General features: G+C 45.2%; 1 pseudogene; it reads right to left on the reverse strand.

The window, feature by feature from the left end:
• Window positions 1-650: 650 nt before the first annotated feature.
• LOC144783705 (28S ribosomal RNA) lies at window positions 651-1,671 on the reverse strand (annotated as a pseudogene).
• Window positions 1,672-13,771: the final 12,100 nt, after the last annotated feature.

Genomic DNA, 13,771 nt, shown 5'->3' on the forward strand with positions numbered 1-13,771 from the left:
GCCACCACTACGTGGGGGCTTACAAAACTTTGGGGAGGGACAAAAGTTGGAGTTAGCTCGGCCACCAGCCTGCAGGGCCATCTGGTCACACAGCCCGCAGGGCCATCTGGTCACCCAGCCCGCGGGGCCATCTGGTCACCCAGCCCACGGGGCCATCTGGTCACCCAGCCGGCAGGGCCATCTGGTCACCCTGACCGCAGGGCCATCTGGTCGCACAGTCAGGCGTCCAGATGGCCAGGGATGGCCCAGCACCTAGATGGCCTGGGAGGGTGGCGTGAAAAGTCGCCCTTGCAGTCCGGTGAGTGTGGCTGGGCACACCGAGGCAGCCGCTCTGGAGGCTCCTTCCCCCAGGTGGCTGCTGCTCGCCTCCCTGCCGACTTGGCCGGGAGCAGGGGGAAGGGGAGGCCCGGTCTTCCCAGGCCATCTGGTCACCCTGTCCACCCGCAAGGGATGGAGGCCCCCATCCCTGTACCCCAGTGGGGCAGGGACGGGAGGGGGAGGCCCCCGTGCCAGAGGGCACATGGTGGAGGCAGCCTACCACGGGCCTGCGTTACCCCCTCTGCTTCCCTCCTGCCGGCCCGGTGGCAGAGGGACCCACCCCTGGGTGTGGTGGAGGAGGGCTTTCTCGGGCACCCGAGCACAGAGAGACAAAAGCTTGGCTCAGAGGATGACTTTCAATAGATCGCAGCGAGGTAGCTGCTCTGCTACTTACGAAACCCCGACCCAGAATCAGGTAGTCTATGAATGATTGAGCACCAGGTGCCCCACGAACATGCGGTACACTAAGGGCGATGGATGCGGCCCCCTTCCGTCCGCGCTCTGGTTCCCAAGCGAGTGGCTCTACGCACCGGCCACCGAGAGAGGCCGGCTATCCCAGGCCAACCGAGGCTCCACAGCACAGCGGTATCATTACGGTTTAGGGGGGATTCTGACTTAGAGGCGTTCAGTCATAATCCCACAGATGGTAGCTGCACCCCATTGGCTCCTCAGCCAAGCACATACACCAAATGTCTGAACCTGTGGTTCCTCTCGTACTGAGCAGGATTACTATTGCAACAACACATCATCAGTAGGGTAAAACTAACCTGTCTCATGACGGTCTAAGCCCAGCTCACATTCCCTATTAGTGGGTGAACAATCCAACGCTTGGTGAATTCTGCTTCACAATGATAGGAAAAGCCGACATCGAAGGATCAAAAAGTGATGTCGCTATGAATGCTTGGCCGCCACAAACCAGTTATCCCTGTGGTAACTTTTCTGACACCTCCTGCTTGAAACCCAAAAAGTCAGAAGGATCGTGAGGCCCCGCTTTCACTGTCTATATTCATACTGAAAATCGAGATCAAGCGAGCTTTTGCCCTTCTGCTCCGTGTGAGGTTTCTGTCCTCCCTGAGCTCACCTTAGGACACCTGCGTTACTGCCTCAGTCAAACTCCCCACCTGCCACTGACCCGGAGCGGGTCGCGCCTGGAGTTCACCGGGCGCCTGGAGCCAGAAGTGAGAGCCCCATGGGGCTCGCCACCTGCCTTACCGGGTAAGTGAAAAAACAATAGGAGTAGTGGTATTTCACCCGCGGCCCGAGGGCCTCCCACTTTTCCTACACCTCCCATGTCTCTTCACAGTGCCAGACTAGAGTCAAGCTCAACACAGACTTCTTTCCCCGCTGATTCTGCCAGGCCCGTTCACTTGGCTGTGGTTTTGCTAAATAGTAGGTAGGGACAGTGGGAATCTTGTTCATCCATTCATGCGCATCACTAATTAGATGACGAGGCATTTGGCTATTCTGTACCACCTCGCGGTGGCTCATTCTGGGTTATTATGCTGCCCATCAGCATCAATTTGGTTTTGCTTCCAACAATACAACATTCTTTCGCTCCGGAGTACAGCCACACTCAACGCTGTCCTCACTGGAACTGGGATCACGTATAGGCCGGAGATAGTACACCCTGCAGTCCTATTCCAACAATTTAAAATTGTCTACGAACAGTCCTGAGAAATTAAAATATGATTAGCAGGACATCAATAATCAATGTGTGATAACTATGTGTATGAGATTATTTGAGACCTATTCCTCAATCAAGACATTTCAATAAATATAAATTGTTATAAGCACACATTTATAAAATATACACATCTACAAATTACACATCTAACTAGAAAATGCACATCTATAAAATTGTAAAAATTCACATCTATAAAATTCACATCTATACTAAATCTTGTGTCAACTATAAACCTATATGTTAAAACATTATGCTATATAAGGGTGACATGTGTGCGGCAAGAAAGTGTACATCTCAGTATAAGCTTGATACTCAATTGTCCATGAATTCTTGACACATTTTAAGAGTGTCCATTAAAGTAGTCAGGCAAACATTTTTCTTGAATGGGAATGACATTTGCAAACCTAAATCAGCCAGAACAATATCATTACATTGAGGCCAAATACCACGATATCCTACGATAAAGCCATGAAATTTTACAATGGTGCATCTTGTGAGATTTGCTGTGACAGATCCTGATAATATTTCACTTTACTCTCATATGCTAATTCAAGGGAATTCTGTGAGTTTTCATATCTAATTGAAACATCAATCACTACAGCTGTACCATTTTTGGTAAACACTACATCTGGTTTTCGTAGTTCACCTTGATTATTCTTAATATGAGGTTCCCTATATGCGATCCAACCACACCTTTTTGCTCTATCAATGAGCAGTTCCAGAATTTTGTTGTGTCCTTTTATCCTAATGTCCTTGGTTTCAGGACATGCACCTGAAATATGAGAAATTGTTTCGCAAACATCATTACAATATCTACAAGTCGCAAATGTATGATTTCTTCCTCTAGTGATGGTTTCCCTAGTAGATAAAACATTTGCTCTTAACATAAGCGCAATTATGTATTAGTTTTCTTTCATTTTGTTATGCTTGCTGATCCAGATGTTTGAGGTTGGATTACTTGCTAAATATTTTATACCATCACCTTGGACAGGGAGATTTGCCCATTTCTCAAATTCTTCTTTTCTCCAATCATATGTTGCTAACAAATTCAAATCATAGCTCAGAAACCCAATGTCTGAAATGTTAAGTTTGTGCGTTTTGATGATGTTATCAATTTTTTCATTTATTACTTCTCCTGCATACATGAAGGAATGCGGTATGTACAGATCTGGAGCTGCCCTGAGATACAATAAACTATTGACTTTATTGAGACCAATTTGTGTACATACTTTTGGTATATTGAGGCCCCCAAATGATCTTTTCGAGTATAGGAGACCATCACATGTGTATGTAGGAAGGTGTAGAAAGTGTTTGACATACGTTTTTATTGTTTGATCCAGGGCATTTAAAGTTTTTGCTTCTGTTCCTGTCATTTCCAACTTGAATGATAGTTTAGGTACCAAGTATTGACACAAAATATCTATTTTCTGTGTGGGCTTAAGTGGTAGATTATCAAGTTTTTTAGCCCAATTGACAAGAACCTCATTAAATTTGTTGTTGCTTGTATGACCAGTGTGTGGATCAAAGTTCAATCCGAGGTATCTCTGACTTTCTCCTGGATGAATATTTTTAATATTTACTTTTTCAAATTGCCATGGTTTACAGTTGTTAACCAGGATTTTATCTTTATGGTGACTGATATAAAATCCATGTGTCTTTTTCACATTAAGTTTTGAACCTGTATTTTTACTGAACTTTTCAATGATTTTCAGATTTGTAGTCATTCCTTCCCAGGTACTGCTGAGTACTGCGATGTCATCGGCAAAGGCGAGAGCGGTGATTTGCTCAATAAGACCATCTGATCCAAATGTGAAGCCCTTGACGTTTTTCTGAAGATCACAGATCAGAGGATCCATGGCAATGTTAAATAGTAGCAGGGATAAAGAGTCACCTTGCTTGACCCCAGATTTCATTGTTATTTCAGGAATTGCTTCGTTGTTATTTCCCTTGAAAGATGTTGTTGATTCAGTGTACAAGTCTTTTATTATGTCTCTGATGTATGATGGAACTCTTTGCCTTGCAAGACTCTGTATAATGTGACCATGACTGACAGAGTCGAAGGCTTTTGATATATCTATGAACACAACTGCTAATGAGTGACTGTTTTTTCGTGCCCCTTTTATGATATTTTGCAGGAGAGTCAGATTCTCGAGACAACCTCTCACCTTCATGAAGCCTTTTTGTCTCGTATTCAATTCAACAAAAAATGAGAGTCGTTTAGTTAATATTTTTGTGAATAACTTAATGAATGCAGTACCGATGGTAATTGGACGCCAGTTACTGATTTTTATAAGTTCACTATTCGTTACATTCTTGGGTATCAAAATTGATCGGTTCTTTTTGATAATTTCTGGTACTCTTCTCATCATCAACCAAGACTATAGGATTCTGGGCAGCAGTCTTGGTTGTTTGCTGTGTACTTTATACAAGTCATTCAGACCAATCTTATCAGGCCCCACTGCTTTCTTCAAATTGGAGTTCTCAAAGGCATGAGTTATTTCGAGCAGTGTTATTTCTTTACATAGATTTCTAATTTCATAATCCTCTGGTATTCGATCAATCGGCATGAAATTAGGATTTTTCTTGTTTTCTTTCTCAATTATGTTTTTGTAATATTGGAAGATTTCATCAGCACTTATTTGGCAAGTGGCATCTTCTGCCCCATCAGTGATAATCCTGGCAATTTTCTTTTTGTCTTTTTGAAACATTGCCTGGTATTTTTTATAGCTGTCCTTTGCTTTGGCATAATTTTTCTTGCACGTCCGATTAAGCCTTCCATTTTTTCTTGTCTTTTTTTGTTATCTTGTTCCCTACTGAGGCATTCTGGTGCTCATCTTGAGCAGAGTTCATAGGCTCATTATTGAGTTCTCTTGCTGGTTCATTTGTTGGTACACTTGCTGGTGTAGGACTTATATCAGTGGTGTTTTCTGCGATATAAGTTACTACCTCATCCATCAGATCCATAGCAGCATCGTGTTGCTCTACGTATTGGGTGTACTTCTCGATTTCTGTGATTCTGTCTTCCAGCTCATCAAAGTTCTTGATTTTTTGCGCATGTTTGCGATTGATAGTCTCTGCGCTTTTCTGTTGTTACTTCCATTGTAACCTCTGGTTGATTGCAAGAGTCATTTTCAGAAACATTTGATGCTTGCAGTACATCTTTTGTGGATTTTTTGCTTTTATCTCTTCTATCTCTTCTTTTTTCTGCAATTTGTTTTATGTTTTTATTGTCAAAATGTGGAACCATCAGCGCATTAATATTCCTCTTATTTTCATATACTTTTTCCAATTCTGCTAATAGCAGTATTTCTTCCTGTGACCATAATTTTGACGGTTTGCTGCTTGCTAGAGCTGCTAGTCTAGCCTCATTTTGCGCTCTTGTATGCGCATGCTGAGCATGTTGAGAAACATCAATTTTTGTTCCAAATCTGAGGTCACAAAAGCTGCACAGGAATGGCAGCTCTCCTTTTTGAGGTCTTCCTTTACATTTGGCAGAATGGCATGCAATATTGTGGTATTCGGCTTCTTTGTCACATTTTGATCAGTACGTTTTATGATAGAAGCCTTTGTGCTTGTTGGAGACAAGTTTTCTCAGTTCTTTAAAAGTTCCCATTTTGTCTCCACACAAGTCACTTTTATATTTTTCGTTTGGGTACTTCCAATAAGTGACTTTCTTTGTGTAGTCACTTTTCTTTGTTACTACATCTTTGCTGACCTCGTACACATCTGTTAGATTTTCAAAGTATGCTGTACAAATGTCATTCTTGGCTGAGAAGGCCACAAACTCGATGGATTTGCTGAGGTCTATTGTTGTGTCTTCTTCTGCTATGGAGGGTGAACTAGGGCCTATATCGTGATCTGAATCGTTGTTGCTTGTTTCATTGTTTGAAGCGGGTGCTGGTTTGTCAAATTCGGTGAGGAGGTTAATGATTTCTGGGAAAGACAGCACCTCCTTACGCCATCTTAATAGGGTTTTTATTCTGCAGGAACTACCCCATCTGGAATTGGGTTCGTTTGCTTCGCCATTTCTCACTATCACGCTCACAGCCATGATAGAACCTTGTTTGGCCTGTCTCTATATGCTTCTCTACACAGAGTCTAGCACTACAGAGGCAGTTACCGGCGGGACCACTGGGAGGTAAAGGCCATTACAACCGAGAATAGGTCAAGAGAGTCATAGCCTTAAGAGAGTCATAGTTACTCCCACCGTTTACCCGCACTTCATTGAATTTCTTAACTTTGACATTCAGAGCCCTGGGCAGAAATCACATTGCGTCAACACCCTCCTCGGGCCTTCGCGATGCTTTGTTTTAATTAAACAGTCGGATTCCCCTGGTCCTTACCAGTTCTAAGTCAGCTGCTAGGCGCCAGCCGAGGCAGAACGCTGGCCTCGCGCCCCCGGGGAGGGGGCATGGGGAGAGGCGACCACCGCAGCTGGGGTGATCCACAGGAAGGACCCGGCTCGCATCCAGAATCACCGCCGCCCCGAAGGGAGGCACCTTGTCCAGCCGCAGCACGCGCCCAGCCCCGCTTCGCACCCCAGCTCGTCCGACCCAGCCCTTAGAGCCAATCCTTATGCCGAAGTTACGTATCTGACTTGCCATCTTCCCTTACCTACATTGTTCCAAAATGCCAGAGGCTGTTCACCTTGGAGACCTGCTGCGGATATGGGTACGGCCTCGCGCGAGATTTACACCATCTCCCCTGGATTTTAAAGGACCAGCGAGAGCTCACCGGACGCAGCCGGAACTGCGACGTTTTCCAAGGATCGGGCCCCTCTCTCGGGGCGAACCCATTCCAGGGCGCCCTGCCCTACACAAAGAACAGAGAACTCTCCCTGGGGCTCCTGCCGGCTTCTCCAGGATCGTTTGCGTTACTGCACTGGACGCCGTGAGGGCGCTCGTCTCCGCCACTCCGGGTTCGGGGATCTGAACCCGACTCCCTTTTGATCGGCCGAGGGCAACGGAGGCCATTGCCCGTCCCTTCCGAATGGCGCTCACCCATCTCTTAGGACCAACTGACCCATATTTAACTGCTATTCACATGGAACCCTTCTCCACTTTGGCCTTCAAAGTTCTCGTTTGAATATTTGCTACTATAAGTTCCTTAGGTGGCGCCCTATTAAAATTCTGTCTCTAAGACCTAAGAAGCGGAGAGAAGAAAGAAGAACCATTGCCGTAATTTGATCATACTCAATGGTTTATCTCACTCATATCGTTCAGTCCGTTATCGATGGTATTTAGGTACATAATAGTTTTGGCTTCAAATCTGGATAGTAGATTGTCGATGTTGTTACCAGACACATGTTTTAATATTGTACATTTTATGCCGTTGGGGGTGTGTTGATATTCCATACAGTGTGTTACTATCAGTGCACTTGTAATTTTGCATCGGATTCTTGAGCGATGTTGTGTGATTCTCTTTTTATGGCGTGGGTCGTTTTTCCAACGTATGCTTTCGGACATGAACACACCACACAGTATAATACGTTGTGCGTATTACAATTAGTGAATGCTTCATGTTTCACAAGCTTGTGTCCGTATGTAAACAGAGAGCCTTCTATTGTGCTGTCATAAGAAGAACGGTTACCACATTTTCTGGGTCCTTTGATAGGTGGAAGTGAAAGTAAAGTTCAAAGTATCTGGGTATTTTTTCTCTTTGAGGTATCGGCCCGTACCCGTTTGTCCTTTATACTTCTGTTTTTCTTCAGTGCGAAGATAGGAAGATCTTTCAGTGTTTCCAGTGCTTTTACAGTGGCCCAGTTTTTTCACACTTTTTTCTTCACGTCGTTGTTGCAACCCGAAAATGTGGTTACACATACCAGGGGTACATTATTATTTCTTTCTTTCGGTACAAGAAGTGTTTCCCTAGGAGTATACCAGGCTCTCTTCATAGGCCTCTTCAGGAGTTTTCTTGGGTAGTCGCGTTCCACAAGCTTCTCCATAAGTACTTTCGCGTTCTCAAAATAATCCTCCTTTTTCATACAATTGCGTCTTGTTCTTAAAAACTGACTGAAGGGCAAATTTTCCGGAAGGTTCCATTGGTGAAAACTTGAAAAATGAAGTATGGTGTTTCTATCAGTTTTTTTCTTGTAGAGGGTTGAGGACAGAAGCCCTTTTTCGTGTTTTATCATCAAATCCAGAAAGTTCATCTCAGTTTTATTGTAGTTAATTGTGAACTGGATATCTCTGTTCCTATTGATGAACCAATTTAGGAACTCCATGAGTATTTCTCTTGAGCCTCTCCATAACATAAAAACAACTTCAATATAACGGTACCACATTTTCATGTGCCCGTCATATGGATTGTTACTGTAAATCCATCTGTCCTCGAATAGAGCCATAAACATTATTGCCATTTCGGGCGCAAAGGGACAGCCCATTGCGGCTCCTTTTTACAAATTGAGATCCGTTGAAATTGAAAAAGGTATATTTTCGACATATTTCAGCCATTTGTCGTAAAAAAAGTAGTCGGCACATTGTGGGGACGTACACGTTTCTCCAAGAAGAATTCAATAGCTTCCAACCCTGCTTCTTGTGGGATGTTTGTATATAAGCTGACGATGTCTAGCGTAACTAGATATTCTTCTCTTCTTCAAACGGTTGCCCCTCCAATAGGGTGATGGCCTGCATTGTGTCTTTTATATAGCTGGTAGTATCTCCTACTAGAGGTTTTAGAAAGATATTCTGGTCTTTCCAGGATGGAATTCACTCCTGAGATAATTGATCTTCCGAGGGGATTCTGGATATCCTTGTGGACTTTTGGTAGGACGTATATAATTGGCGTCCTAGGGTTGTCATTAATCAGATATTATGCTTCTTTTTTTGACAACCATCCTTCCCTTTCTCCAATGGTGATAAGGTTGGTGAGTTTATTTTTAATCAAGTTGGTAAAATCTTCATCTGAACGCTTATAGTGTTCTTCCTAGGACAACTGTCATGCAGCTTCTGATTTGTATTTGTCGCGTTGTAAAATGGCAATGGCACCGCCCTTGTCTGCAAGCTTCATTCTCCATTAGTTTATCCAAGGCTGTTTTTTCATTATTTGTCAAGTTCCATTTGGTGTAAATTTTCTTTTTATCTAGTACATTTAGATCTCTCATTACATTCTTTTTGAATGTAAGCAATTCAATTGGCATTGAATCAGAGGCAGGGAGGAACGTCGATGGATTCTTGAGCTCCAAATAGTTGGTAGTTGTGGTCTCTTGTTTGTCTGAAAAGAAGACTTTCAGCCTCATTTTCTGAAAAGTTGTAGTATCTCCAGCTTTGTTTGGCCAATGTCTGGTTTAACTGTAGGTATGAAGGACAAACCTTTCTAGAGTACTGTGCTAAGGTATAGTTAGACAAATTATAAATAGAATTCTTATCCTCTTCTACCATCGATATACTCTCCTCCGAGTCGGGATCCCTACTTGGTATTGTTGAGGTGGAGGTGGACAATTGTACCACTGTACTGGTCTTGTTCTTCCTGTTGGTCGTCTGTGTCCTCTCTCTAAAAAAGGTCCGGTTGGTAAAATTGTCTAGGTTGGTTTCCATTATTGCTGGTTGAAGGTTCTGAGTCACTCAAATTATCTGAATACAAAGAGGCATCAGAGAATGTGGTATATTGTCTCCTTTTTGCCGCCGTAGGTGCGGAGCATACCAAGGTTGGCAGGCTGTTTGTAATATTCCTTATCGAGGTAAGGATAGGTCTTCTTTTCTGTAAAATCACTGATATCTTTATGAAGTTTTAATCTCTTTATATCTTCTGTGTTCTTTTTAAAGATTTTGGCCCACATGCATCAAAGCAAAAACCGGTCGCAAACGGGCAGATTCTCAGAATCTTCCCCTTTGCGACCTGTATTTTTGCATTTGGGATGCATCATCCCAAATGCAAAAATTGGAATTTAAGTAATCTCTAAATTGCGATTACTTAAATTGCCATTGCATTTAGGGAATTGCAAATTGAGATTCCTTAAATGCAATGCATTAAAGTAAAAAAACGAGCGATTTCGCTAATAAGGGGTAATTCATGGTAATTTGCAAAAACTTGCATTTTTCAAAGTTCCATTTTACACACACACATGCCCTTTGGGCCTGTGTGTGTAAAAAATTTACTCATATGCGGATTTCAAGGGTGCAATAGGGTGTCCTTTTGACACCCTGGCACCCTTGAAATTGCATTCTCAATTTGCCATTCTCTAATAGAGAATCACAAATTCGAATGTCTTCCCACTCATTCCTATGGGCCTCTAGGCTCATAGGAATGAATGGGGAGGTATTCCTTAATTGCGATTAAGGAATGTTTAGAAATCGCTATTTTTTAAGGGATTTCTTCATACATAGCCTTTTGCTATTCCTTATTAGCGAATCCTTATTTTTCGCTAATAAGGAATCGCAAATGGCATTGTTGATGCATGTTCCAGTTCGTTCTCTTTTTTAATTTTAGCCAAGGGTGCATGGGCTTTCTGAACTGCTGAGTTGTTTAGAAATTATTCTTCCAATTCTTTTATAAGTTCTAGTTCCTTTAGACACAATCGCTCCGCTGCCTTATTAGAGTGAAACATACAGTCTCGCGAACATTTTGTCCCTATATGGCTGAATCCGTCTAGGTACTCTGGTTGATCTGTAAATATTACTGGAACATTTTTCACTTGGAGACCAGCTGGTATTCTGCCTGCTCTTAGATGTTCTAGCAGCACTTCGCCATGTAGGGCCGTTCATACTTGTTACTTCTTCAATCGGGTTATTTTTTCCAAATCAGACTGTTGTCCTGGATTTGTCGAAGTACTATTTGGGTTGAGTTTTGAGGGGCGCTTCAATAGTTCCTCAATTTCATCTTCCCCAATGCTTAGATTCTTTAATTCTGACCTGAAGTAGACTTGTTGGTGTTCTAGTCTATAGGTTTTTTGGTGCAATGCTCACGTGAAAACTGGACATTGAAGTGGTAAGTGAATGAATCCTTACTTGTTATGTGTACTGCAAAGGGGGAACAACGGCTGTATTGGGAATTTTATACCTGAAGGTTACAACTACCTTCTTGCTGGCATCTACAATATGCCATGTGACTCTTCTGTATATAGCTTCCCTCATAGGCGTGGTGCCTACTATAAGAGTAGATAAAGAACAGGGGAATGATTTGGTTCAGGGGTACAGAGGTCGGAATCCTAAACTGTGTGCAAAAACAAATTACCTCTGACACCATAGATCCAAATTTTCTTTTTCTCCAGTTGGATTTTTTATTTATCCCTGGATTATAATTGAATATAAGGAACATTTTTTAGATTACTTTTCCCAAAATACATTCACCCTATGCAGGACTAGCTAGAAAATTACCTTCTTGTCTAATTTTGTATATGAGGTGTTGACAAAGAAAACATACTTTATGTACATCTAGACAATATTTACAATACACAAACATCTATACAATTTACAAACATGAAACATATTGATGCTGTCAAGCACCAAAGACTGTACAATTCACCAGGCCAATAATAGTCCAATTCCTTTTTTAGTGGACAGTACAAGTCCTTTTTTAGTGGACAGTACAGGGACTCCTCTCATTAATGTCCTCAAAGTACACTAGTATTTTGTGCCAAGGGGAGGTCGCACCAATGTCTTAAACCTAGTATAGGGCCATACGCCGTAGGCTCTATTGTGTCCAAATCCGGGACCAAAATTAGGGCTAGGTTCTTGAGCGAGCCTCTCAAAAATATGTGACCAACGAGCGTTTCGACCTTCTAGATGGCACTTCTTATAGCAAAGGTCTTCATCAGGGTTAACCTTTCTCAAGGAGGACTTGTAGTATCTGTGTGATTAAAAATCAGCAGCTAGTGAAACACTATTTATATGTGTAATCTTTACAGATAAATACAATTGGTGAGCTAGAGCATTACATACCAAATTTAGGTGAGAAACTCCTTTATGAAACGATCAGTGGGATGCATAGGCTGGAAAAAATAGTATTGCTTTGGCATTAACACTGATGTATGTAGCACCACACGGATAAGCTTTGCTTCTCATGTAAATTGCAGATATTAGTAATTACTGGTGTTATTATGACTGACCGGGAGTGGGGGATAAGTTGTGTAAGGTGTCCTAAGTCAAATAAATGCTGTCTTTGTGGTGATTCGAAGAGGTCCCAGCGTGTGTTCACAAAGTGAAATGGCGCATAGTCATAGTGTTTTCTAACGCCCGCAGTGTGCAGGCCTTCTCCCATCTCAGCATCGCCGGACCTCACGGAGGTCTGCCTGAGCAAATTCAGAGAAAAAGGACCATCGGGAAGGAGCTGAGAGGGAGGTGTGTACCCGGGCCCCTGGAGGCACCGGAGGGCGGGTCCGGGTGCTGCCTTCCCACATCTCAGTATTGCAGGACCTCACGGAGGTCTGCCTGAGCAAACTCGGAGAAAAAGGACCATCGGGAAGGGGCTGAGAGGCAGGTGCATACCCGGGCCCCTGGGGGCCCCTGCGGGTGGGCCCGGGGCCTGCCTTCCCCTGTGTGAGCATCGCTGGACCTCACGGAGGTCTGAGCAAACTCGGAGAAAAAGGACCAGCAGGATGGGGCTGAGAGACAGGTGCGTACCCGGGCCCCTGGGGGCCCCGGCGGGTGGGCAGGGGTGCTGCCTTCTCCCGTCTCAGCATTGCCAGACCTCACGGAGGTCTGCCTGAGGAAACTCGGAGAAAAAGGACCATCGGGAAGGGGCTGAGAGGCAGTTGCGTAACTGGGCCCCTGGGGGCCCCGGCGGGCGGGCCAGAGTGCTGCCTTCCCCATCTCAGCATTGCCGGACCGCACAGAGGTCTGCCTGAGCAAACTCGGAGTAAAAGGACCATCGGGAAGGAGCTGAGAGTCAGGTGCATACTCTGGCCCCCAGCCGGCGGGCCCGAGTGCTGCCTTCCCCTGTTTCAGCATTGCCGGACCTCACGGAGGTCTGCCTGAGCAAACTCGGAGAAAAAAGACCATCGGCAAGGGGACTGAGAGGCAGGTGCGTACCCGGGCCCCTGGGGGCCCTGGCGGGTGGGCCCGGGTTACGCCTTCGCCTGTTTCAGAATCGCCGGACCTCAAGGAGGTCTGACTGACCTTCTCCATAGTAATCCTGAGAATTACCCCCCTTTCTTGTAATCCGTGCACATGAGGTGACAGAGGGGACCCTAGGCGCGAAAGTACCCGACCTCTAGGAGCCCTCGCTGAGATCGAGGAGGCAAATGGACCTTCATCGGGACTTCCAGGGAAGCTCAGCCATCTGGTCACCCCCTAGGAAAGCATTGGGTGCGACCAGATGGCCGAGGGGATCGGTGCGACCAGATGGCTGAGGGATCGGTGCAACCAGATGGCCGAGGGAAAAGGGCGACCAGATGGCCCTGCACGACAGGGAAGCCATCAGGTCTCTCTGTGTCCCAAAGAAAGAGTGAGCGGGCGCCGGGGCATGGGGGACCAGAGGCCCGGGGCCCCAGTTGGGCCCAGTCATGGAAGCTGTGAGGAGGGACCCGAAGGGCCCTCCAACCTGGGGCCTGCGGACACCTTGACAAGCAGGGGAGGCCTGCATGGGACCAACGCCCCCCTGTCCTGGGCCCTTGGTGGAGTAGCAGGCTGAGGGGCGGGGCCCAGGGCCGGAGCACCCGACCCGGGCCCCTGGACCTAGCCGGGTCTCCTAAGCCCGGAGGGGCAGGGGACGTCTGTACCCAGTCCCGGGCACCCTGCCATGCGGTAGGAACAAGGACGAAGCCCGGGGTGGGAGGCCACCCTCCCCGGGGCCCTCAGGGACCCCGGCCAGTGCTCCTGAACCCAGCCAAGC

This window comes from Lissotriton helveticus, chromosome 9 (assembly GCF_964261635.1).
Source record: "Lissotriton helveticus chromosome 9, aLisHel1.1, whole genome shotgun sequence".
Classification (NCBI taxonomy): domain Eukaryota; kingdom Metazoa; phylum Chordata; class Amphibia; order Caudata; family Salamandridae; genus Lissotriton; species Lissotriton helveticus.